Source organism: Sus scrofa, chromosome 3, assembly GCF_000003025.6.
Source record: "Sus scrofa isolate TJ Tabasco breed Duroc chromosome 3, Sscrofa11.1, whole genome shotgun sequence".
Taxonomy (NCBI): domain Eukaryota; kingdom Metazoa; phylum Chordata; class Mammalia; order Artiodactyla; family Suidae; genus Sus; species Sus scrofa.
The window spans coordinates 5,823,493-5,851,022 of record NC_010445.4 but is presented as its reverse complement, the minus strand read 5'-3'; the positions used below and the strand labels follow the sequence as shown (position 1 = coordinate 5,851,022).

General features: G+C 54.2%; 1 long non-coding RNA gene across 1 annotated transcript; it reads right to left on the bottom strand.

Moving 5' to 3' along the window:
• On the bottom strand, window positions 620-8,243 carry LOC110259848. The gene is made up of 4 exons (XR_002342230.1): window positions 7,990-8,243; window positions 5,145-5,281; window positions 4,549-4,877; window positions 620-2,226 (listed from the first exon to the last, which is right to left on the bottom strand). It is a non-coding gene; the product is annotated as an uncharacterized LOC110259848 (long non-coding RNA).

Sequence of the window (27,530 nt, the reverse complement as noted above, 5' to 3'; positions counted from 1 at the left end):
CTTCAGGCCCTGGAGAGAGATTCTGCCTCTAGACAGCTTGCCACCCAAGGCAGACAGTGGCGACAGGGACCCTGAAGCAAATGGCATTCTCATCAAACCCAAGGGGCTCCAGCTCATTTTCAGGGGCTGCCGGGACAACGCCCCACTAGCTGGGTGGCTCAGAGCCGCACGAGTGCGTCGTCTCACAGCCCTGAGGCTTCACATCTGAGGTCAAGCTGCAGCTGGCAGCTGGAGAGTGGGGGGGGGGGGTCTCTCTCCAGGGGCCCTGGCTTGGAAAAGGCCTCCCCTGGGCCTCCATGTCACCTCCCCTCTGGGAATGTCCCGTCTCACTACTGTCCTTCTTTTCCCAGAGACCCCAGTCACACTGGATTAGGGCCGGCGCTGCTCTAGGAGCCAGCTTGGCTAATTACATCTGCAATGACCTTACTCCAAACAAGGTCCCATCCTGCGCTTCTGCAAGCAGGACTTCAACAAGTGAATGTGGGGAACAGAATTCACCATATAATGGTGCTGGACGCGGGGCAGGGCCACCACCACCAGTGACCCTCGCTCCTAATTTCTTGCCCCCCCTGCCCCCCCCGCCACATGCCATGGGCCTTCCCCCCATTTTCCACCCTGGGAGCCTGCAAAGCACAGACGGTGACAGAGGGAAGAGCTGGCTCAGGGTTGCTGCTCAGTGCCAGGCAGGGAGAAGAGGGACCTTGGCAGGGGCATCGCAGGCTCAGAGGGAGCCCAGCATTCCAGCTGAAGCTGAAGGAAGCCTTTCCTGGGATGCGGCGGACAAACCGGCCCTGGGTTGCTCACCTGCTCACCAGCACCTACCTAATCATGCTCTTTGCTCTAGCTCATCCTCACTGACCTCTTGCTCCATGATGCAAAGAGCTCCCTCTGCGAGAGCTGCAAGCTCTGTTTGTTGGTGGTCACTGATACGTGCGAATGGATGCAGGCGTAGCCCGGAGCCAAGCTCTGCACAGATGGACGAAGCGCACAGACTTTGCAGGGTTCTTTTCCATGGCAGAATGACCAGGCCGTCCACGAAGGGCAGCCTGGTCAACCGGCCGATCCACAGCAAGAGGGAGGTGACGCTGGCTGCGCTGGGCGGTGGGCTGGCAGCATGACCGGGGTGTTTCAGTGGCTACGGTACGGAAGCGAGATAAAGTCTGGGAGAGCCCTGGTCTGTGGACAGTCGCTCGGCAGGAAGAACTCGGGCTCTGACGGGGCCGCTCCCTCTGTAAAATGGGGTGCTGGGAATGAAGCAAGGCGCCCGGAGATTTAGTTTGCCTTGGAAAAGTACAGCAATACGATGTTTCTGAATTCAGGTGTTGCAGAGTCACTCCAGAGCGCCCGCACTGCCTATTTTTAACATTGTGGTAAAACGCACATAAAGCCTGCCTCCCAACCACGTGTAAGTACACAATTCAGGAGAGGAACCACACTCACACTGCGGGTAAGAGAGCTCAACTCCTGCATCTTGTGAGCGCAAACTCTGTCCCCGGGAAACACCAGCTCCCACCTGCTCCTCCCCCGGCCCCGCCTCCTCGTCTCTGTCCCCAAATCTGGCTGCTCCAGGACGTCCGGTGAGCGGAGCCCTACAGACTGGCTTAGTTCACGGGGCATAACGTCCTCAGGGTCCCCGTACTTTGTGGCCTGCGACAGGGTTTCCTTCCTCTTCATCGCCGGGGGGAGAGCCCTCTTTACGCGTCTGTCCATGACGACGCGTGGGTCGCTCCCCTCTTGGTGACGGTGAACAAAGCTGCCACGCGTGTGGGTGTGCAAGTAACCGTGCAAGCCTCTGCTTGCAGTTATTTGGGCACATATCCAGCTGTGGAATTACTGCATCCTGTGGCAGTTCTACTTTTCATCTTGGAGGCACTCACCCACTTATGAACCTGCAGGGGAGCGGGTGCCACGCAGGGCAAAGGCGAGCGTTTCCTCTCCGAGGCGTCAGCAGCGGGGTACGGGGTGGGGAGGGGGTGGCGCAGAGGGGGTGAGGCCTGTCCGCCTTCTTTCTTCAGGCCTTGCTGGCGAAGCTGACGCTCTGACCTCATCCACTTTCCAAGGGAAAGAAGGCGCTGATGGGGAGCCACGTGACACAGGGTTCCTGGGGTGGAGGGGGTCTCATGACAGGGGACAGAGCAAGCTGGATGGGGGGGCTTTGCTCCATTCTGTCCAATGCAGGTCCTGAAGGTTCCGACCCAGGGCAGGTCTTGCACCTGTTGAGATCCACTGGGCAGGACCGGAAAAAAAAAAATTCTTTTATTCAACAGCGTGACTGAATGGGGGCAAGAGCCCTGTTCTGTGCAGAGTGAACAAATGCCGGAGGACGCCTTTACTGCCTGTCGCTCGGGCAGCTCCCGACAAAACACATCACACCGTCTGGACTCAGAACGAGGGCTCTGTTCACACCGCCCTGGGGACCGGCTACTCCAATCACCTTTGCAGTGTTACTGAGAAAGCCGCGGCAGCGTTTCTGCTGCAGATATTATCACCAACTTGCTGATGGTTCTGGGGACAATTTTCCAATTGGGATACGTCACAATTCAGGGAAGAAAAGGGCATGGAAAAACCTGTCTTGGGTTCAGGCAGATTTTTTCTTTTTCGGGCTGCACTGCGGCTTATGGAGGTTCTCGGGGTAGGGGTCCAATCAGAGCTGCAGCTGCCAGCCTACACCACAGCCACAGCAACAAGATCTAAGCCACATCTGCAACCTATACCACAGCTCACGGCAACACCAGACCCTTAACCCACTGAGTGAGGCCAGGGACTAAACCTGCATCCTCATGGATGCTAGTCAGGTTAGTTACCACTGAGCCACAAAGGGAACGCCCAGGCAGATTTAAAAACCTGTAGGGAGAACGGGAGATGACTAGAAAAGGCCAGGAGATGCCGCTAAGTCATGCCTTCCCTTGTGATGAAGCCAAATCACCAGAAACCCAGCACCTCGCCTCTGATCCCTCAGGCTGCAGGGAGCCTGCTTCTGGGTCTCAGTGGTGTCCAGAGAACTGCTTCTGGCCTTAGGGGTGGTTCCTTTGCCCAAGCAGACGGTCCTGAGTGCCTGGGGGGTGTCCCCTGACCCACTGGAATCAAAACATGGAAGGAGGCGCAGCCCAGCTCCAGGAAGACTACAATCCAGCTCAGTGGAGCCGAGCCAGCAGCGCAGGTGTGCCCGGGCCAGGAGCTGAGTCCCTCCCTCTCTGGCGGCATCAAGGCCGGAAGCCCGGGATGGCTTCCTGGGGGAGGAGAGGGCTAAGGCACAGAGCTCGGCTGGGTGTTTAACACTGGCTCTGCTTTGCCTTCTCAGCCGCCGCTGTGATTAACCACCTTTGCCGTGTCTGGCGTCTCCATGCGGCATCTCAGTTGTCATGGGCTGAACAGTATCCTCTTAAAATCTGCACTCCAGTCTCTCAGCATGGGACTGGATTTGGAGACGGGGTCTTTAAAGAGGGGAGGAGGCTGCACTGCGGTCACTGGGGTGGATTTGAATCCACGGTGGTCGGGGTCTTATAAGAGGAGAGAGGGGGGAGCAGGGGGGTCACGGAAGCCAGCCCTCTGCACGCCGAGGAGGGAGGCCGCAGAAGGGTCCCACCCGGCGGACCCTTGATCTCAGGCTTCCTGCCTGGGTGAAGGCGGCTCTGTTGTTTCAGCCGCTCAGTCTGCGTCACCGTTACGGCAGCCAGAGCAAAGGAGTACGCGGTTTAGTCCCCATCACGGCCCGGGGAGGGAGTGGCATTAAGAAAGGGGGTGAACACGATGGAGGAACATGTGAGGTGAAGAAGGTACACATGTACACGTAACTGGGTCACCTTGCTGCATGGCAGAAATGGACAGAACAGCGTAAATCAACTATAAAAAAAAATTAAAAAAAAAAGAACGGGGAGGGTGCACCTCGGCGCGGTCAGACACTTGTCCAAGACGCCTGGCTGCGCCCTCCCGCTGCAGCCTCCACCAGCAGGGCCGGTTCCTTCCCTAGGACTGTTCCAGGCTGGATCAGTTGCGGCTGGATCAGCTGGGGTCTCCCTCCTCTCTGACCCGTGGCTGAGGTTCCAGTTCCTCCTCGGCTACACCCAGGAGTGCTGCCTGGGTCCTCGGCTACCACTTGGGCTGGATCCATGCCTCCGCCTCCCACCTCACCCTCGGCTGGCGGTAAGAAGCACGGCGGGGCAGCCAGACCAGCTTCTGAGCCAAGAACCCTGCTCAGGCAGGGAAGCTCCAGCCCGAGGGTCCCTAGAGAGTCCAGGACACAGGACGGCAGCCAGGGGTTTGGCTCGAAGGCTAGGGCCCAGCGCCAGACCAGCGAGGCCTCATCCCAGCATGTGGGTTTGCACTGCAGGCAGTGACACTATTTTGGCACAGAGAGGCCCCATCTGCTGTCCAGCGGGAGCCCCCTTGCTGCTCAATGCCAGGCCGCCGGCTGCTGGCTGTAAAAATTCCAAGGGCTTTAACGCCCGACCTTACGAGGTCTCTACTGGTGTGATTTATACTTCACATTAGTTTGAAGACCCCCAGAAACCACCCCAGCCCAGCATCCAGCATCTCTACGGTACCTACCCTCCCAGAAGCCCCAAACACTTGTGTCTCCTTTCCACCAGACCCCTTCAAGCTCCATCAATAATCAACGCTCCGCACGTTGAAAAGAAAGCAGGGAAGTCCTGGCTCTTCTCGGGTCGTGTTATTTCCTGCTTGTCTTCTTAGCTGTTCCCTCTCTGCTTCCTGGAGACCGTGTCATCACATACACCACATTTGATACGTGATTTCTTCCCCGGGCTCTGGATGCTGGTGCTCAAGTCAGAGACGGTGACTCTCCCTTCGAGGGGCGAGGCCATCTGTCCAGGGGCCCCGAGAATCCATCCCAACCCATCAGGGCCTCAGCAGAGCTTCTGGAATCGAACAAAATGCTCACACATTTGTATTTCAGTCCAGCGCAGGCTGTTCCTTCATCGGCAATGTTATCGTCACATCAAAAGGGGGGTGTCGAACAGCTCCCGCTTGCTCCCTTTCTCTCCCTCCCTCTCTCTCTCACACACACGTGTCACAGGCATCAAGACAGGAAAAAATGCAATACACTGGGCTTCAGACTGACCCATGTCTGAACCTGGGGTCGCTACCTACCTGCTATGGTATAAACTGACTTGAGCAAAACTGACCTGGCAATCAGCTTCAGCAAAGGGGGCTTTACTGGAGAGGCAGGAGACTGAAGGAGCTGGGCTGGAGGTGGGAAGGAGGAGAGGAATGGATGGATCTCAGGGGTTCACAAAAGCCCCCGAAATGCCCACGGCAGCATCTGCGTGGAGGAAATCGAGGCATGTGGGGGCCATAGGGGATCTATTGGAGGAGAGTGTCCCCGGCTCTCATCAGGGTCTCGGGGTGGGTCTGTCGCCACCACCCCGACCCGCCCAGAAAGGCTCAGAATCACGGCCCAAATCGCCCCCCTGACCACTCGGGGCTTAACCTGCCATGGCCTCCCGCCCCCCACCCTTACTCCACACTTCACAGCAGACAGAGTCCTCGGAGAAGGGACGGACTTTGTCACATCATGTTCCTGCAGGAGACTCTCCAAAGTCCTCCCTTCCTCTGAGCTCTAAGATCTGCCCGCTCTTCCCTGGCAGAAGGACCCCTGGTGACACTGCCCCCTCACTTCTCCCCACCCCCTGCCCTGCTCTCCACTCCAGACACGGGGTTCCTAGGAGCAGGGACGCTCGATGCTAAAATCAGGACAGTCCCAGGCAAGCGGGGAGGTTGGTCACCCCGGCTCCCTCCCACCTGCTCCCGGCAGCCCTGCCCCCGCCTCGTGGCTGATTACCCACCCCACCCACGCCGAGTTCCGTGTCCCACATCTGTGCTCCTACAGGGCCCCTTCCCTTCTGTCACGTCCCCCCTCCCCCGCTGAGCCCAGAGTCCTTAAATCATCTTCTTTCCTGCGGCCTCATTCACCGCTGCATCCCTGCGCCAAGCCCCAGGTCTACATCAGCTGAACAACTGTGTGGTGCGGGTGGTCTGGGCGCGAGGGAGCAAGCCATGCCCCCGGTGGGGTGGGGAGATGCCCCCTCCCCGCCTGGAGACCTGCCTTAAAGGGGTGGCTCTTGGTTCTGGCTTCAAGCAGGAACATCTGGTTGACAGCAAGAGAAAACAATTTGGAATTCGTATCAGGAATTCTGGGGGGAGCTCAGAGCTGAAGGGGAGGCAGAAAGGAGTTCCCCACAAGAAGATCACCCAGCTGGTGGAGGATGGGCGGGGTGCTCACTGAGGCCCTGGGATGCACATTCCAGCGAGGGGCTTCTGCAGGGGCGGGCGCCCTCCTGGCCAGAGCAGGTGGGGCGTCGGAGTGACACTCCCTCTGTAGCGCTTCGCTAGGATGGCCGCTAAAAGCACTGCAAACAGAGTGGCTTCACCAGGAATGGACTGTCTCACGTTCGGCAGGCTGGACATCCAAGACCAAGATGAGGCAGGGCTGTGCTCCTTCCCGCCGGTGCTCGGGGAGGACCTGTTCCAGGCTGCACTCCAAGGGAGATTCGGAGGGTTCTTTCGGTCGGTGGCAGGATACACGGCATCCTTCCGTGTGTGCGTGTCTGTGTACAAGTTCCTCCTGTTTTACTGCGACACCGGTTACACTGCATAGGGGCCTTCCTATTTCAGGGCAACCTCATCTCTCTTTCTCTCTTTTTATGACAGCAGCTTGATGCAGGATCTCAGTTCCCAGACAGGGACTGCATCCAGGCCACAGCCGTAAAAGTGCTGTATTCTAACCACTGGACCACCAGGGAGCTCCCAGTATGACCTCAGCTTAATGAGGTCCGACATGGCCCTAGGTCCCAGTAAGGTCACACACTGAAGAACTGGGGGTAAGGACCGCCACACATGGATCTAGGGACGGGAGGCAGGATGCACGACATCCATCGAGATGGAGTTCAGTGGGCAAAGAGGCCCCTTAAAACGACACGAGGGTGCCATCCCCAGAAAAAAAAGGGAATGGATGCTGGGCTGTCCGACCACAGCCGCCCTGGTGGCTGGGAAAGACTCGCTAGGTGATCGGATGGCAGGGGGCCACCGTGTAAACCAACAGCTGGCTTTCTCCCGCATCCACTGTGCTCAGGCTCTCAGAACCCAGGCGCACATCAAGTCTACCCAACACACCTGCTACACAGGTGTTCGCAGAGCACCTACAGGCAACCAAGCGTGTGGCTCAAGGCTTGTGGACTACAGCAGTCAAAACAGCTGAACAGCCCTGCCCTCCTGGGGCTTCCGTTCTAGAGATGACCCCCCCCCCCACCTGTTGACCCCATCACGGTTCCTCTTGCTGTGGTTTCAGTGCTCAGCTACACGACTCCAGCAACACTCCTCCTGGGGGGACAACCGCCTCCTGAGGTGTCAGCCCCCAGCCACAACCACGTATCCATCTGCTCTCCCTCCGCAAGCATCTTTGTCTCAGGAACTAAAGCAGGAGATGAGTTTATCAGACGCAAATTGCTCAAGGACCTCATTCATTTTGTGCAGTAATTAAATAGAAGCTGTTTGGAAATATAATTATAGATTGGCCCATCAAAGCAAATTAAATCTTTGAAGAGTAATGGCCTAATTAGCTTCCAGATTTTGCCATTAAAAAAAAAATCCAAATGCCCTGTTGCCCCGAACCAGGAAATATCAGGGCCCAGCTGTGAAAGGCACCAAAGGGCCATTAATATCACCTGGATGTGGATTCTAAGCAGATGAGAGGCCACGGGTATAGACCATTTATCAAGATTAAGCTGGCTGGCTAGACTTGGGGTCCTTATTCATTTGCTTCCCAGTCTTAACGTCTGTGTATATACTGGGCCCTCCGGGGCTGCTCAGCGAGAGATCCTGGCGCGGCCGCACCCCCGTCCTCTCCCAACCCCAGGACTCAGCCTCTTCCCTTCTTAACAAGGACCCTGCACACGTGTCCCGCTGCCTCAAGACCAAGCCCGTTTCTGCCGCGGTCTCCCCCACCCTATCCCTTCTCAGTTTTTCACTGACCTGGGAGATGGAGGACGCTCTGGAAAGTTCTGGAATGTACCGGGATGTCTCAGGTCCTTGCCCCATCTGAGCCCTGACTCTGTGCCACGCATGCCCGTGGGCCTTGGGCTCCCCCTCTGCTCGTCTTGCAGAGAGTGGGGCTCCCCCAGCAGCACTGACAGCTCAGCAGTCCTTTGGGTCCCGTCTTGCGGGGCCAGCACCCAGATTTTCTGGTGCGGAACGCTCTCCTCGCCGGGTCCAAGTAAATTGCGCGGGAAAACCCCACCCCTGGGTCCCGAGGATGGACACGTGATCCAGGCCTGCTCAATCAGAACACGTCATTCTCCTGGCCCAAAGTGATTGGTCAGCGGTGGGCATGTGCCCCAAAGCCAGGCCAATCAGAAACACAGCACTTTGACACGGGGTTTTCCACAGAGTGGCTGGGCTGAAAGGGACAATCTTGCCCCTGGAGACGTGCGCCTCCCTGTGGATGCCCAGCCGCACTGCAGGCTGGAGCCCTAGGCCCACCTGCACAGGAAGTGAGACCCTCCCTGGACTTTTCCAGTTACTACACAAGCCTTTTAATGTTTATGTCCCAGTTGAGATGGAATGCTGGCAGTTGCAATTGAAAATCCTCTAATTCTGCCAGCTTCTCCCTTCTTGGCACCTCCTAGGAGGCCCAGTTGCCAGCACTTTGCCAGATTCCCAGGCTCCAGCCAGGGCCTCTTATCTCCGGCCCTAAGTCCCCCAGAGAGTGACAGGTGGGGGCTCATCCCTGCAGGTCGGTCCCCTCAGAAGCAGATGGGACTCCCCTGCACCCCATAGAAGTGGATGCTAAGACCAGGTTAGAATTTTATCCGGGAAACACCGGTGGGAAAAATAGGAAGGAAGCCAGGAAAGACTGGGGGGCAGTAAGCCCACAGTGCAAGGTGGAGCAGCAGGGAAGGTGAGAGGGCAGGAGAGGAGGGTGGAGCGTGCTTAGACGCCCGCAGCCTTGGGGAGGCTTGCAAGGCTGTTGGGGAGCCCTGGAGTCCCCATCTCCCACCCTGTCACTCTCAGGCACCAGCTGGGAGTAGGGGTCCCAGAGCACAGTGTGGGGTTGCTGGGCCTGCCCTGCTCCTTGCAGAGGGTTCTGTGAGGAGACTCACACCCTGGGGTCTCACCCCTCCCGTCCAGGATCCCCAGGCTGGACCCTGAGGAGCAGGGCTGAGTGTTGCGACCCTGAACCTGAGCCGCTGCTGATGGGGACCCTCTGTGGGCCAGCTCTGTCTCCGCCACAGACTGTATCTAGTGACACTTGTTTGGTTGCTGCTACAAAAGGACTTTGGGCTTCTCTTTACTTCCTGCGTGGTCTCTGAGTCTGATGCAACTTCCTGAGCGCAGTGTCCTTGGCTGTAAAATCTCTCCCGGGGGTGTTTTGTGGATTGAAGTCACTCACTCATTCATTCACTCACTCTTTCTTCACTTGTTCATTCATTCATTCACTCGTTTGCTGGGTGCTTTACTTTTTTTTTTTTTTTTTGGTCTTTTTAGGGCTGTACCTGTGGCATATGGAGGTTCCCAGGCTAGGGGTTGCATCGGAGCTGTAGCTGCCAGCCTACACCACAGCCACAGCAACGCAGGATCCAAGCCATGTCTGCGACCCACACCACAGCTTATGGCAACGCCAGGTTCTTAACCCACTGAGTGAGGCCGGGGATCAAACTTGCGTCCTCATGGATGCCAGTCAGATACGCTTCCACTGAGCCATGATGGGAACTCCTGCTGGGTGCTATCTAGAGCCAAGGCTTGTGCCAGAAATTGGGGTGAATGAGCGGATTTGGGGCACTGCCATCCTGGAGCTAAAGCCTAACTTGGAAGAGAGACAAAACTAAAGAGTTAACAAGATGATTGCAATTGTGATGATTGAGGGGATTAACTGTGGGGGGGCATGGTGGGAGGAGGAGGGGACATGGCTTGGGACAGTGGAGTCCCCTCTGAGGAGGTGACATTTATAATTTCTGAGGTCCAAAGGATCAGAGTGAGCCCCCTGGGGTGGGAAGGGTGATGGGAACAAATGAGAGAATGAATGAGAAGCATTTGCTTCGGAAGTTGCTGTTGGGGGCGTGGGCTCCCTGGACCTGGAGGGCCGTGGGATGTGAGATGCTGTTAGCAGAACCGACAGCCATCGGGAGTGCTGAGAAAGCAAGGCTGGGAGTTCCCTGGTGACCTAGCAGTTAAGGATCCAGTGTTGTCACCGCTGTGGTGAGGGTTTGATCTCTGGGCCTAGGAACTTCTGCATGCCCTGGGTGAGACCAAAAAAAAAAAAAAAAAAAAAAAGAGGGAGTTCCCGTTGTGGCTCAGTGGGTTCAGAACCCAACTAGGATCCCTGAGGATTCAGGTTCAATCCCTGGCATTGCTCAGTGGGTTAAGGATCTGTTGTTGCCATGAGCTGTGGTGTAGGTTGGTGGCTACAGCTCCAACCTGACCCCTAGCCTAGGAATTTCCATATACTTCAGGTGTGGCCCTAAAAAGAAAGCAAGGCTGGCCCTATCTGGAGGGGAGACCTGGTTCAGGTGCCCCACATTGGCTGGGAGGTGACCATGCTGTGGCAGAGGAAGAGAGACAGACTGGCCTTGGACCCTCCCATCTCAGCCTCCAGCAAGAAGAGTCCCCAGCCTGGAGGCCCCAAGAGTTTCCTTTGACCAGAGCCTGGAATATGTCAATTCATAGCAGATAAGAAGACACACCTATCGTGGATTTAATAATAGCTTGGGGAGGGGAGGCAGAAATACTGCATCAGAGATGATCACTGGCTGTTAGATACATGTGGAATTAAATATTAAAATGTAGGAGGAAAGAGAACCTTAGAATCAAGGAAATACAGGAGTTGGAACCCCCCTGCAGTGGGGTGAACTGTGGCTCCCAAGGATATAGTCAGTCCTTGTGGCAGTGACCTCATTTGGAAATGGGGTCTTTGCGAATGTAACTAAGCCACAGATCATCCTGGATTCATTGGGTGGGGCCCTCACCAATGGCAAGTGTCCTTGCAAGAGACAAAAGAGGAGACACAGGCTCAGGGGGAGGAAGGCTGTGGGACCACAGAGGCAGAGATGGCAGTGATGCGTCTTCAAGCTAAGGAGCACCAGCAGCCAGCCCGGGAGCCAAGCAGCGTGGAGTGGCTTCTCCCCGGAGCCTCCAGAGAGAACCAGCCCTGCTGACACCTTGACCTTGGACTTCTGGCCCCCAGAACTGTGAGACTGTGAATTTCTGTTAAGGGAACCAGTTTGTGGCCCTGTGTCATAGCAACCTCAGCAGACTGATACAGCCTTCTGGATGGGGAACTCTTTTCCAGAAAAGCACTCATGGCATTTTTAGAGGCTTGGACACAAGGGCTGTAGGTACAAAGGGGGCACCAACAGCTAAGGAGGGGAAACTGCCTGCCCATCTCCAGGCTCAGAAATGATCAGGCAGGGCAGCCTGGGCAGCCAGGGCCCTCGGGGCATCCTGCATGGTTCACTGCCCCCCCCCTGGAGGGCAGACTGGGCAGGAAATGACCATCCCTGGAAACATCTAGAGTGGGCAGCCAAGGCAGAAGCCCTGGGAACTGGGGAAGGGGGAAGGGGCGAGGCGGCTCCTCCAAGTCCCAGCTTTGGTCACCATGATGCAGAATCAGTGAAGACACACACACACACACACACACACACACACACACACACACACACACACACACACACACACACACACACACGCTGGAGATAATTACATTAGATGTTGCTGGGAGTCTCACTACACGCTGATATGGTCTCCTGTAAGCCTCCCCCGACTCCCCAGCCCAGCAAAACAGCTGTCCGCTCCCCATTTCTCAGCTCAGGAAATTGACCACAGAGACATGGAGTAACATGCCCCAGGTCACACAGCTGGCAAGAGGCAGAGCTAGCAGAGACACCTCCGCTCCCATCTGCCCTGCACTGCCAGGGGTGTTAGGTCAGGGGCTGCTGCTGTCCTTGGACACTCCGCCCCCCCCCCCATTGCCTCACTGGAAGTGGGGGTGCTGGACTTGGTCCTTAAGCAAGGGGTGTCCGATCTATCCCGGGAAGTTCTCCCAAACCCTCCTCGGCCTCACCCAGTGAGGGGACCAGCAGGGTGCGTTTTGTAACTGTCCCCTGGGTGGCGCTCCCAGGGTGAGTCTTGAGAACCCTCAACCAGGAGAATTATCTGATCCTCCCAACACCCCAAATTCCTCCCTGTGTGGCAGCTGGGGCCGAGAAGTTTCAATTTATTCATGTTCATTCTTGGTGCGTTTGCAGAGCTGCGGGGAGGATGGGCGGGCAGGCCGGGTTGCAAATGAAAACCAAACATATTCTAAATTATGAAATGCACAAAAAACCCCCGGAAACCAGGCTCTTTCATTCAGATCCGGAGGACTGGATGCTGTATCCTTGGTAACGCAGTTTGAGAAAAACAAGTCTTTCTTCCAGCAGCCAGCCTTGCGTTGAGTGGCCCAGGCTCCCACCCTCCTGTGCGGGGATGGGAGGCAGGGCCTCCCTTTGGCCTCTGGCTCCCGGAGCCCCTCAGGATCAACCGTATTTCATGAGTCTTGGTCCGGGGACTGGGAGGGAGGGGAAAAATGGCCGAATTCGAGACATTTGCTGGCCACAGAGTGAAAGAAGCAGATCTAAGCGTCACATTGACAGAATTCCCAGAACCGGGGCAAACCAATTCTCGTTCCCCAAGTTCCTTCATCTTTTGGATAAATGGGCCCTACAGTCACATCTCTTGTCAAGACGTCCAACAACAAAAACCCCAAGCCCGCGAGGTCAAGCTGTTGCTCTGTTATATTGTTCCAAGGCGACCAGGAACACGCTTGGGGTACATTTCGCTTTAGGTTTATTCCATCTTGATTTTCACCACAGTGTGATCGATGCAATTACCTTGGAGCTAATTCTTAGTTAAAAAGAAGTTAAAAGTTACTCAGTGTGGCGTTCCCGTTGTGGCTCAGTGGTAACGAACCTGACGAGGATCCATGAAGAGGCGGGTTCGATCCCTGGCCTCGCTCAGTGAGTTAAGGATCCAGCATTGCCATGAGCTGTGGTCCAGGTCGCAGAAGCAGCTCGGATGTGGCATTGCTGTGGCTGTGGTGTAGGCTGGCAGCTGCAGCTCCAGTGTGATTCCCTAGCCTGGGAACTTCCATATGCAGCAAATGTGGCCCTTAAAAAAAAAAAAAATTTAAAAGACAAAAGAAAAAAAAGAAAACAAACCACAGTTACTTGGCGTCTTGGAGGTGTAGAGACTGGGCAAGCCGCTTGTTTACAAGCGGAACCCAATAAAATGGTGAGAGCTTAGGAGTGCCCCACGCGAGGAGTAGCTCCCATCCCACAGCTGGGATGGCACCATGGGGACCCCTATTACAGGTGGATACCCTGAAAGCCTGGAAGGTTAAGTGTCCCAAGATGGGTGGGAGCTGGGGTCCCGGGAAAAGTCACAGGTGTTGACTCCAAGTCAGCAATGAAGAAAACAAACTGGGCCCCTGGGTGGCTGTGGCTTGGGTCTCCTCCTGGGGGACCCACCTCATTCATCCCCTCTGCAGGTGTCTATGAGCAGCTGCCTGGCACTGGCTTGCTGGCAGGCAGACAGGTGACCTTTACGAGAGGTGCTGGGGGGTGGTGGGAGGTTTCCAGCGTTCACGGAGGAGGCAGATGTGATGGCTGAGGAAGGATGAGGGGGATAGGATGTGAAAGCTGGCCAGGATGCCAGGACGGGAACAGCCAGGCACAGCCGGGGGTGGGGTGGGGTGGGGTGGGGTGGGGGGGCCCACCCTCTACCTGCAGCTTCCCCTTTACCAGGACACCCACACCCCATCACTTCCTGGGTGCCTGGAGTCAGGGTACACGGGGGATGAGACAGTGTTTGGGAGAAGGGGAGAAGGCTTGGAGCCAAACGCTGGCGGCTCTGGGTGATACTTGATCCTCGCTCAGCCACTTAAGAATCTGTGCTGGATGGAACATTTTTTTATTAAGAGACAGTGCCTTTGTTCTGCTTAAGTAGGTGTGCCCACGGCCCCCAGTTTTCTGACTCCACAGGGAAGGCGTTGGGGTCCTCCCACTGCAGCAGGAAGTGGGGTGCTGTAGCCACACTGCCTTGTCCTCGCAGAGTGGATTCAGACCTGGGGCGGGAGGTGGGGGGGGGATGGATGCACTGCGAGGGGCTGGATCTTGCACCCTCGCTCCCCCCTCCTCTCCTGCTTAAGAAAACACCGCATCCCTTGAGCCTTCTCAGGAGCTTGAGGTTCCACGAGGCTCTTGTGAACACAGGCAGGGTTGAGTGGTGGGGGAGGCAGGAGGGGCCACCCACGTGGTGGATGAGTAGAAGCTCAGGGACACAGGAGAGCTGCGAAGAGGGGGCTGCTGAAGCAAAGCGTGGGGGAGGGGATCAACCGTGAGAAGCCTGGGCAGGATGGGGGCCTAGTCAAGGTCAGGCATTGACCTTTCTCTCCCAGCATCTCCATCTCTATGGTACTCCACAGGCCTGGAGGACGCCAGGGGCGCTAGACAGGGTCTCTGCTGACCGGCAGGCCTCGCCTGTGGACCACACCCGTCACCTGGTCCTCAGGGCATCTGCAGGAGCAGGTGGCCAGGTGGGTGGGGTGTTGCCTCACAGGCACAGAGCCCTCGGGCTGCAGGCTTTTCAAAGGCCGAGAACACATTTGAAACCTGGGGAAAGCAATCATTGGCTGTGAAATGTGGAAAAGAAATTGCAAAATTGTAATCAATATAAGTTTAATGAAACATCTACAAAATGTCACTACAGCCGCTAGTCCGCTGGGATGTGGTTTGAAGCCTATGTTGCTGGCTGTAAACGGTGTTTCCAGAGGGTCACGGGCGCTCACAGGTGCCGAGGGGGAGGTGGGATGGCCTTGTCTTAGTTTCCTGGGGCTGCTGGAACAAATGACCACAAATCAATGCCTTCAAATTTCCAAAGTCAAGGTGGGAGCAGGGCCAGGCTCCCTCCGAAGGCTCTAAAGGAGGGCCTGCCTTGCCTTTTCCGGTTTCCAGTGGCTTTATCCTGCCAATCTTTGGCCGTGGCCATGCGCAGCCGTCTTCTCTGAGTGTATCTTTTTGTTTCCCGCTTTCTTATATGGATACCTGTCCTCGGATTTAGGGTTTACCCTCACCTAGCATGAGCCGAACTTAACTTTATGACATCTGTCAAATCCCTATTTCTAAGTGAGGTCACAGTCTGAGGTTCTGGGTGGACATGAATTTGGGGGGGGGACACGAATCCAATATGCTACAGCCTCCGAGGTGAGAGTATGTGGCTGCCGCAAGGGCTGGAATGGCCTTAAGGAGGGGGCAGGGCTTGTTCCTCAAACCTCTGGAATGGGGACAAGGGACAGCCCTGACCAGGAGGGGAGCCAGATGTTCACCACTCGCCCAGCTGCCAGCAGGAGAAGGGAAGGGTGAATGAATGAATGGAGCTGGGCTGAGCGGTTCTGCGGGAAGGGACAGTGGGGACAGAGAAATGGGGCTTCTTTGAGAGCAGTAAGGTACCAGGAACCCGTAGCCAATGTTTTCCCGAGTAGCTTGTGCGGACCAGGCACAGCTCCACACTGTGCCAACTTTTAAGTCACGGGAAGCAGAGGCTGCTGCCACACCCACTTTACAGAGGAGGACACTGAGGCTCAGAGAAATGAACTTGCTCAAGGGCACAGGACTAGGAAGTGGCAGAGTCAGGATTTGAACCCAGATCCCTGGCTGTGTGGCTTCGGAGCCTGCACCTGTCTTCGGGACCCAGTGCTGCCTCTACATGGAGGGTTCGATGAGGTGGTGGGAAAGGCGGCAGACCACTGTTCCTGAGGTGGTGGTGGGGGGAGGCAGGGAGAAAGTAAGCCCCCCTCGGGGCAGGTAGAGGGAACAGGGCCTGTGGGATGGGCCTTGGGACAAAGCGGCCACAGCTTGGCCACTGGCCAGGCCCTAGGAGGGGATGGAAGGTGGAATTGGGACGGTTGGCTGGCCCTTTATAGACGATGACTCTGAATTAATCAGAACAACTCTCCCCCCCAACCACCACCCACGCACGCACTCATACGCTTCTCTCAATAGCCAGCCCTCACTCCTACCTCTGTCTCTGCTTTAATAAAACTCCCTGGACAACCTGCCCCCCTCGGCTCGCGTGGACACAGCAGCCTATTTTAGGACGCGCCTCATCTTCACGTGGTTTCTGCTCCCACCGGTTCTATTCGCATCGGTTGTTTGGCACAAGGGTTTGAATTGTTGGTTTTTGCGCTAAATTCATTTCCCAGAAATGTCAAGCATCACCAAGGCCACGAGTGGGACACGCGCTGTTCTCGGTCTTTTGTTCTGAGGCTTCTCTTTTCATGCACAAATGCATGATTTCCTTGGGCGGCGGCGGCGTGCGGTGGCGCAGGGAACCTCTGTACCTTGAACTTAAGCCGAGAGCTGCGGCCCCGCCTCCCACACACTCCACGCCGCCTCCTGCCTCCCCAGCCACGTTGCGGTGTTGCGGTCGTTGCTTAATGTGTGACGAGGGGGAAGAAAGACGAGGGGTGGCCAAGGTTCTCAGACCCCGACTGAATGGTGGGACCACGACACCCACCTGCCGTGCGGCTCTGGATGGATACCGGCCCGGGTTCCTAGCAGACGTGGTGGGGAGTCTCTGTGTTGCCTGTGCTAAAAAGGGGGACCGCTCCTGTCCCCCATCCCTCCTCCGCAGCTGCCCCAGGGCAGATTTCAGAGCAGCGCGGGGAGCGCCAGCTTTCTGCTTTGATCCCTTAAAACCCTGCTATCCACCAACTCAGCACGCGCACCTGCTCTTTGCGCATCTTTTGGTGCTAAAACCCGCTTACAACTGTAAATACGGCGAGGAGGCTCTAGTGGGTTGTAACTTTTATGCTCACATCTATCGCCGCGGGTTCCGGCTGCTGGCGTTCAGTAAATGAGCTAACCCTTGTCCTTGAGGTGCTGCTGGCCGTTTTCCTCCTTGGCTCAAACTTTTCCTGAGCGGTTATTGTGTCTGACAAGCTTGAAGATATGGAACTAGACCTTCTCTTGGGGCCCTGGGCTTGGTGAGCCTGGCCAGCAGCCGAGATTGAGGAGGGGATGAAAATGAGGGGTACGTGCCCCCCCCCACCTGGGGGGGGGACAGCACCAGTGCAGGGGCCAGCAGGAGGGTGGGAGAGTGGAAACTGTGCTTTAATCCAAGAGAACAGTAAAAATAACAACCACGTACCTGCATGGTGCTTAATGCTTGATAGCTGTAGATAATTAATCCCCACAATTAATTATCTGCTAGTGGCCTTGTCTAAGTCAGGGTCACATGGCAAGAATTGGGGGTTGCAATGTGTCCCCAAAAGAAGTTGAGGTTCTAACAAAGCCCCAGTCCCTGGGCATGTGAATTTGGAAATGGGGGGGGGGTGTCTTTGCGGATGACTGAATTAAGATGAGGTCATCAGTGTGGGCCCTCCTGATACCCTTCCGAAAATGGGACATTTGGACAGAGAGACAGGCACAGAGAGAAGACCACGTGAGGACCTGGGGTGAAGCCCAAGGGGAGAGGCTGCAGAAGGAACCAAGCCTGCTGGACACCTTGACCTCTGACTTGTGGCCTCCAGAACCGGGAGACAGGGCATTTCTGTTGTTTCAGCTGCCCCAGCAAGCAAACGAAACAGCAAGTACGTTATGAAGGAAGGTCTCCCCAGGGGAGGCTGCTCAGGCAGGTCGGGGAGGCGAAGAAGCTGCAGGTGTGAGATTTTAAAATCTTGCTGGCGCAAAAATAAATCAATCAATAAAAAATAAATAAAATCTTGCTGGGGGTGCCCTGGGAGTGTGGGCCACGGAAACCAGCTGTGGCTTTTTTGTGTGATATGAAGTTGATCCTAACAGACCTTCCGTGATTGAAATTGTGACCAGAGCAGAGACCTCTGGGTTGAGGGGAAAGCGGGACCCTCAGCTTCCTGTTTTTATCCTTGAGTCATTCATTCATTCATTCATTCACTCCTAAGAGTATTACTGGAAGCGTGTGGTAGACGAGGCTTGCCTGGTCCATTAAAGAAGCTGGAGGGGAATTTTTATTTTTTGTATTATTTTAAAATTTTTATTTTTATTTTTATTTTGTCTTTTAGGGCCATACCTGCAGCATATGGAGGTTCCCAAGCTAGGGGTCGAATCGGAGCTGTGTCCGCCGGCCTACACCACAGCGACAGCAATGCCACATCCGAGCTGCTTCTGCGACCTGGACCACGGCTCATGGCAATGCTGGATCCTTAACCCACTGAGCAAGACGAGGGATCAAACCTGCATCCTCATGGGTACTAGTCAGATTTGTTTCTGCTGAGCCATGACGGGAACTCCTGGATGGGAATTTTTAAAAATTTGGAGTAACTATAACTATTTTTTAAAAAACATCTCCTCTGTGTGGTTTTCAGTTTGATATATTTTTTTATATTCCTAATTATTCACATTCCTAATTATGTTTAGGCACTTCCTTCAACCTTGTGGAGTTAATATGTGATGCAAATGAAGACTATATAAAAAAAGGTGTAGTCACAGAAGCACCCCACTCACCCCCACATCCCCTTGGGTCACCAATTTTGTTAAGTTTGAGGTTATTGTCCACTGTTTCTGTTTGCAAAAATTAGTAGATATATGTGTATGTCTTTCTTACACAAAAAAATAACTCCACGGTAAATATATTTTCTCACCTTGATTTTTTTTTTTTTGCTTTTTAGGGCCGTACCTGTGGCATATGGAGCTTCCCAGGCTAGGGGTCCAACCCGAGCTACGGCTACTGGCCTACACCCCAGCCACAGCAATGCAGGATCCGAGCTGCATCTGCAACCTACACCACAGCTCACGGCAACGCCCGAGATCCTTAACCCACCGAGCAAGGCCAGGGCTCGAACCTGTGTCCTCATGGACGCTAGTCAGATTCGTTAACCACTGAGCCACAATGGGAACTCCACTTTGATTTTTTTTTTTTTTTTAACAATACACTCTGGAAATCCCTCCAGATCAGGACGTAGGGCTCTTCATTTTCTTTTTAACAACTGGGTGGCTTCCATCATGCAGACACACTGTAACAGCTGTCCACTGTATGAATGTTCCTACCGATAAGGCTACAATTACTTCCTGGAATGTCTGTGTCATCGCTGGAGGTGTATCTTCAGGGTGGATTCCTGGAAGTGGGAATGCCTGGGTTCAGGGAAAATGCCTGGAATTTTCTCAGCTGGGATCCAATTTCCTTCCAGGGAGGGTTGCACGGCTTTGTCCTCCTGTCAGTGATGTGTCAAGGTGCCTGCTTGGGGAGGGAAGGTCAGCATAGAGCCTCTTTTCTGGGATGTCTCAATGGCAACTCTCCACCAACAGGGAATAAATCCGTCAGAGGAGAGATGGGAAGCAGATGGGTATACGCGCATTTGTCTTTGAGATGTCTGCTGCTCGGAATTGGGGGTCTGGTGCCCAGAGACCCTGTTGATTAGAGCGACATCCTGGAAAAACATCCTCCCTCAAACCACCCTGACTGCTGTCCCCTCTGAAAGGACAGGGATGAGAGGGAGCGACCATGGGTCTCCCTTGTGAAGGCAGCTGAGAGGACCCTCTGTGAACCCCCAGAATGAGTGGAGCAAGGGGGTGTCAAGATAACTGACATTGCCATGACTTTGGTGTCTCCGAGTGGACATGGTTTTATGTCCGAGGAGGGTCCAGGGTCCTGCAGGGCTCACTGCCAGGCCAGGGAGGACCCCCTTATAATGGCAGGATGGAGAGAAGGTTTGGGGTTTGGGGGGGGGTTCTTGGAGTGGCCAGGAGGCCCTCAGGGAGCTTGGAGCAGAGGTCACTGGCCATGTCACATTCTAGCTCGTGGACAAGCTGTGGACTGGTACCAGAGCACGCTGGCCATTTCAACCATCTCTTGCTGTGTGCATGAATTCTCTGTTGCTGCATAACAAACTGCCCCAGAACTCACCAGCTCCAAATAATAAACACTTGTTATCTCACACAGTTTCTGAGAGTCAGGAATCTGGGGGTGGCTTAGCTGGGTGGCATGGGTCAGGGTCTCTCATGAGGTTGTAGTCGGGGACTCACAGGAGATGCAGAGCTTGGTGGGGTCTGTCACCTTCTAAAGGCTTGACAGGACTGGAGGATCCCCTTCTGAGATGGCGCACTCTCATGGCAGGTGGTGGGAGGCCTCAGTTCCTCTCACACGGACCGCTCCACAGAGCTACTCGGGTGTTCTCACTATATGGCAGCCAGCTTTCCCCAAAGTGAGCCATGAGAGACAGAGACAAGGAAGCTGTAGTGCCTTTGATAACCTGGTCTCTGAAATCTTACATAACTGCTTCCACCCTGTGCTATTCCTTAGACGTGAATCTCTGGTCTGGCCCGCAAACAAATGCGGGAGAATGAGGTTCCTCTTTTGGGAAGGGAGTGTCAAAACATTTTCAGACATATTTCAACCCACCACACGGTGTGACAGACCTGCCCACAACCCGGTGGCTTAAAACAACAACCGTTACTCATTCTGTCATCTGGGCTGGGCTCAGCTGCATGGTTCTTCTGCTGGTCTCCTGTGGGGTTCCTTGTGCAGCTGACATCACCTAGAGGCTTGGTTGGGGTTGAAATTTCCAGATGCTTCGCCCCTGTGCCTGGCACTTCAGCTGGGATACCTGGAACAGATGAGGCTTGGCCAGGCATCTCTCTCTCCCCAGCAGGTGGGTTAGGCTTCTGAGAGGGGAACTTCCAGGAGCATAAGTCCTCACCTGCTTGGTCCTTTTCAAGACTCTGTTTGTGTCAAGCTTGCTAACAGTCCACTTGGCCAGAGCAGGTCACATGACCGAGCCCAGCGTGCAGGGGAGGAGACCACAGGAAAGTGTGAGTGTTGGGGGCGTGGTTCAGCCTTTCACTAGCTGCGTGCCAATTTATGGTGGAGGGAAAGAAAGAGAAGGAATGGTTTTTGGCTAGACCTCCAATTCTGTCTCCCCTCCCGCCACCTCCACAGGCCTCTGTGGGTCCTAGTAAGATCTGATAAGAGGGTCAGGGGCTGGGGCTCCATGGAGAAATCTTGGCGGAGAAATTCTAGAGTTCTTGAAAAATACTATGACAAAGAGACTCTCTTGAGAGAACTGACAGAAGCTCAAATCTGGGGGAGCAGAAATACACCCAAAGTTCCGTCCTTAGGGAAGCAGGTTTCCCATGAGTCTCCTGGGAGGACAAGGCCTGAGGGGAAGGTTTGGAGTGACTGGAGTTGTGTTCAAACAGAAGGCAGAGTGGGGTGCTACCTACATGGCATATGTGGTTGGGGGTTGGGGCTGGGACCAAGGGGGCTGCCTCTTTCCTCCAAAAAATCCTCTTTCCAGTCATGCTGGAGGTTCCACTAAATTATAAACTCATCTTTAAAATGACTGGGGATCTCTGAGGTCTGGAGATCAGCCACAGTTTTGTGTAAATCCATCCAATTTGATTGCTTCTCTCTTTTCATTTTACTTCATCTACCTGAAGCCAGGCTTTAGGTTGGAATGGGAGCTCTGAGTGGTATGTTGGGGCAGATCTGACAAATTCTGACTGCTCTTCCAGCCTGCCTCCACCTAACCTTCACTGCCTTCATGTGTCTCCATCTTAGAAATATACTTTGTGATTCTAGAATTTTTTCTGGGAGGCACAATGTGAGAATGTAGATACCCACTTATGTCTCTATTTATTCACTTGTCTGTCTATCATCCATCCATCATCCATCCATTCATCCTTGCATCTATGCACTCAATAGATATTTTTATGCCCCTGTTGAAAAAGACAGTCTTTTCAGCAAGTGTTGCTCAAAAAACTGGACAGCTTCATGCAAATCAATAAAACTAGAACACACCCTCACACCATGCACAAAATAAACTCAAAATCGCTTAAAGACGTAAACGTAAGACAAGACACCATCAAACTCCTGGAAGAGAACAGAGGCAAAACATTCTCTGACATCAACCTTACAAATGTTTTCTCAGGTCAGTCTCCCAAAGCAACAGAAATAAAAGCAAAAATAAACCAATGGGACCTCATCAAACTGACAAGCTTTTGCACAGCAAAGGAAACCAAAAAGAAACCAAAAATATAACTTACAGAATGGGAGAAAATATTTGCAAATTATGCAACTGATAAGGGCTTAATCTCTAAAATACACAAACAACGTATACAACTCAACAGCAAAAAAGCCAACAACCCAATTGAAAAATGGGCAAAAGACCTGAATAGACTTTTCTCCAAAGAAGATATACAGATGGCCGACAAGCACATGAAAAAATGCTCAGCATCACTGATTATTAGAGAAATGCAAATCAAAACTACTATGAGGTACCACCTCACACCAGTCAGAATAGCCATCATTAATAAGTCCACAAATAACAAATGCTGGAGAGGGTGTGGAGAAAAGGGAACCCTCCTGCACTGTTGGTGGGAATGTAAATTGGTACAACCACTATGGAAAACAGTATGGAGGTACCTTAGAAAACTGTACATAGAACTACCGTATGACCCAGCAATCTCACTCTTGGGCATGTATCCAGTCAAAACTCATTAAAGAAGACACAGGAACCTGCATGTTCATTGCAGCACTATTCACAATAGCCAAGACATGGAAACAACCCAAATGTCCATCAACAGATGAATGGATTAGGAAGATGTGGTCTATATACACAATGGAATACTACTCAGCCATAAAAAAGAACAAAATAATGCCGTTTGCAGCAACATGGATGGAACTAGAGACTCTCCTACTAAGTGAAGTAAGTCAGAAAGAAAAAGACAAATACCGTATGATATCACTTATGTCTGGAATCTAATATACGGCACAAATGAATCTTTCCACAGAAAAGAAAATCATGGACTTGGAGGTCAAACCTGTAGTTGCCAAGGGAGAGGGGGAGGGAGTGGGATGGACTGGGAATTTGGGGTTAATAGATGCAAATGATTGCCTTGGGAATAGATAAGCAATGAGATCCCACTGTAAAGCCCTGGGAACTATATCTAATCACTTATGATGGAGCATGACAATGTGAGAAAAAAGAATGTATACATGTATGTGTAACTGGGTCACCTTGCTGTAGAGTAGAAAATTGACAGAACACTGTAAACCAGCTATCATGGAAAAAATAAAAACCATTATAAAATAAAAAAAGTAGATATTTCTGTGTGCTGTGAGGCCACTCTTCAGGGCTCAGGGACCTCAGTGTGACTCAGACGTGGCCCCCATTCTTGACAAACCTCAGGGCACAGGTACATGTAGGCTGGTCCCACCATGGGTATCATGTTTTACCTGAAGAGCTGAAAGTTTTCAAAAATGTTTTCTGGACAGGACAAGAAAGGTTCTGTGAGCTGACACAGTGGGTTGGAGATGAGGTTTTAGCCTGTATCCTTTGCACAGAAAGCTTTCACTTCTAAGCTCTATTGAGCATTGTTGGTGTGTGTGTGTGTTTAAATAATGACCCATCACCAATTCTGAACAAAGTATAATAAAAGTGACAAATATTGGTCCACGGTACACAGATTGTCACTTTGGATTTACTGCTCCCCAACTTTTTCTGGCAAGTCACACTAAATTCACACTTTGGGCCTTAATCCATCACTCTATCTTTTAATGCAACATCTAATCTCGCCGTTTCTGTTTCTCCCTTAATACGATTTCTCTTGAGGTGCATTTGCAGAACTGATTTTTATCATGTGTAACGTGTTTAAAACAACGCATTGGTTATAAATCAGAGCCTTTATTGGGACGCTTGAGAACTCGCTTTAAACACCATAAATTTCATGCCTTTGATTCATCCTGGGAGATAAATAGTAGGAAGAATAACCAGAGACCCTCAAACTCTGGGGAACAGGAGAATCATCCCTTCAAGGTGAAAATCGAGTATTTTCTCCAACTTCAAAATGTTCATTTCTGAAGGTCAGGATTCAGGAGCAGCTCTCAAATGGTTGGTAGAATCCACAAGGGGCCAGGGAAATCTTGGTTTGAATTCCAACTCAGTCACTCACATGCTGTGTGACCTTTGGATAGTCACACAACCTCTCTGGGCCTGTTTCCACTTTTAAGATGGAGAGAGACTGACTGTCTCAAGGTTGTGAGAGTTAATGAGGAGGCCTGTGGGGCGTGTCCAGCATATGATAGATCCTGGATACATGGTTGTTTCCTGAGGTTGGCCCTCTACTCAGGAATCAAGGCTTCCCTCCCTGATTGGCCCAGGGACCCTGGTCTTTCCGGAGGGGATGTCGATTGGGTAAAAGCCTCCAGGGCCCACCCTCTCAGCCCTCGCTCCTCCCTCTGGGCAGAGGAGGGTCTGCTTTCTGCCTCCTGCCCCAGATCAGAGCCTGCTGCTGGGGGTTGTGGGGCTCCCAGGCCTCCGTCCTGGCCTCTAGTGCCTTCCCTAGGGTGACCCCAGAACATCCTGGGGGCTCCAGAAAGGTTCCTGCCACGCCCAGTCTTTTCTGGAGGGAAACATGCTCACCCCACAGGGCTGATTACAAGAGCCAGAATTTCCAAGACCCGCCCCCGGCCCCCCATCTCCACGTCAGACATCCCACCCAGCCTTCCCAGCTGATAGGAGGAGACCAAGGCCCCATGCTGGCTGGGAGGGGTGCCTGTGTGCCAGGCAGGCGGGTACCATCAGCCTGGGTTCATCTCCAAGGTTCTGATCCCCAGCTCCCGACAGCCCCGCAGGGGACCCAGCAAGACTCCGCAGTGGCCCCATGCTCACAGCAGGCACGTTTCAGGTCCAGACTTAACAGCCACAGTGAAGCCCGGCCAGGGCCGTCCGCCCCACATGTATACACTTTGCTGTCTGTCACCTGCCATCCTTAAGGCTCCTGCTAGGTGCCAGGCCTGTGTGGAGCAGGGCGAGGACCAGCAGTGTGCCGCTTCTGCTGGCCTCCTTGCTGTTTGAATGCATGTTAGCACGTGGGACCTCAGGGCCTTTGCACTGGCTGTTCTCTCCGCCTAATGCCTCTTCTCCTAGACTCCCACTTGGCAAGGAGCATCCAGGCTAGAGGAAGGCCAGTCTGGGCACAGATGCCCCAGTCCAGTCAGACTGAGGTAGGGAAGGATGAGGGGCTGGGAGCCCAGAGCGGGTGAGGGCTCTGCTGGGGGAGCCGGGGCTGGTTTGAGGGGCAGAGATGGGGCCTGGGGAAGAGAGTCCCTCCCTCCCTCCCCCACTCACGTTCTTCCAGAACCCCCACCCCTGATGCGTTTGCTGACCCCAACCCCCTGAAGCTTCTGTCACTTCTCTGAAGCCCCTGGTCCTTAGCGATCTGCTTATGTCACACCTTCTCCGGGAGGGGCTCTCCAGCTCAGCCTAGCCCATCCTCTCCAACTGTGAAGTTCTGAGGTGGCCTTTGTGAATGGCCACATGGGGGATGCCATTTCTTACAGACCCACCCCTGTACGCTGCAGGTCTGCACATCCCTCCAGGAGTCCTGAGGCCACCCTGCCCCCTGGGCTGCTTGCCATGTGGCCATCTCAGCAGAGAGCTCCTTCCAGCAGCAGCGCAGCTAAAATTAAGGGGGATGAATGGCTCCCAGCATTGTTACCAGCAAGACATTTGGGGGAACATCAATTTCACAAGGAATTAGTCACTCTAGATGGCTTTATTTGGTTTTAACTTAGAATAGGGCCCAAGTTATTCAGCTGGGGAGGGGGAGGCGGGGAGAGGAGCAGGTTGCCAGGCTTGGCATCCGTGCCAAGCAGTCACGGGCGGGCGGGAAAGTGGCGACATCTGTCTGGGGGTGGCCGTTGGTAGCTTGTGGGCCGCCTGGATTCCTTCTGAATTTGGTAAAAGCACGACTTCGAGCTCCACAGTGTGGACTCAAGGGGAGGAACGACGGGGTATTCCTGCCACGTGAAAACCCTCTCTCCCGACCCCACATCCTGCTCCTGCTCCAGCCTGCCATCCTCTCTGCTTTGTAACAAAACTGCTCTGGTTCCATCTCTCTGCTCTCTTTTCTTTTCCAGGGCTGCACCCGCGGCTTATGGAGGTTCCCAGGCCACGGGTTGAATCGGAGCTACAGCTGCTGGCCGACCCCAGAGGCACAGCCACGCTGGATCTGAGCCGTAGTTCACGGCAATACTGGATCCTTAACCCACTGAGCGAGGCCAGGGATCGAACCCACAGCTTCACAGGCACAACGTTGGGTGCTTAACCTGCTGAGCCACAGTGGGAACTGTCCTTCCTCCCTGAACACATGCCAGGTAGGTGTTGCCCACACCTATCCTTGGGAGCAGATCCTGAGGCCTGGAGACCTTCCTGCTGACAAATCCACCAGCCCCCGCGACCCTGAAGCCCGTGGGGCTCGACTGCTCACTCCCGCCTCCTGGGAAAACCGTCTTCGCTGGGTTCCTGCACTGCACGTCTGCTGGGCTCCCCCTTTGCAGGTTTCTCTCCTGACTCCCCCCCTCCCTCACCAATCACCCTCCTCTCTGGACCCCGGGACTCAGACCTCGGGCCCCCTCCTCTGACAACACTCGCTACTTGGTGAGTTTTAAAGCCATCAAGTCATCAGGGACCACTAAGCGTGTCTCTCTGGACCAGACCTCCCCTGAAACTGCAGACTCATGGCTACCATCACCTTTTTTGGTTTTTTTTTTTTTTTTTGCTTTTTAGGGCCACACTCATGGCATATGGAAGTTCCAGGGCTAGGGGTCGAATGAGGGCTGCAGCTGCCAGCCTACTCCACAGCCACAGCAAGGCCAGAACTGAGCTGCATCGGTGACCTAAGCCGCAGCTTGCAGCAAGGCCGGACCATGGGCTGAGGGAGGCCAGGGACTGAACCTGCAACCTCATGGATACTAATGGGGTTTGTAACCAGCTGAGCCACAACGGGAACTCCCCTTTTTGACTTCACATGGATGTCTGCATAGACATCAGCCTCAGGCTGAATTCCCAACACGTCCCTGCCCCCAACCCCCCCTCCCCCCGAGGGGTCCTCTCCTGCCTGTTGAGAGCAGCTCAGTGCCGGCTGCTCAGGCTCAATCCTTGGCATCCGACCTGATCACCCTCTTCCCGTCACCTGCCCTACCGAATCCATCTGTGAATCCCATGGGCGCCACCTTCAGAGCACATCAGAATCCACTGTCCCCTACCCCCCGCCCTCCCTGCCCGTCGGTACCTAGACCGCGGCACTAACATTTCCTGTGCCCGCTTCTGCCCCGCGATCCCATCTCAGCAGAGCGGCCAGAGGGAAAGCCCATCGAAGGCTCCTGACACAGAGGCAAGTCCTTACGGGGACCAGCAGTCCCCCAGCTCTGACTCTGCTCCTCTTTGCTCAAGACCTTTCTCCTGCCTCTGGTCTCCTTGCTGTTTGAGCACACGAGGCAGGCTCGACCTCAGGGCCTTTGCACCGGCTGCTCTCTCTGCTGGGCACTAGTCCCCCCCACCCCGCCACCTGATATCCTTTCCTTACCTCCTACAAGTCTTTGCTCAGATGTCACCTTCTCCATGAGGCCCACTCTGACTGTCCCACTTGAAATTCAATGCCCGGAGTTCCCGTCGTGGCGCAGTGGTTAACAAATCCGACTAGGAACCATGAGGTTGTGGGTTC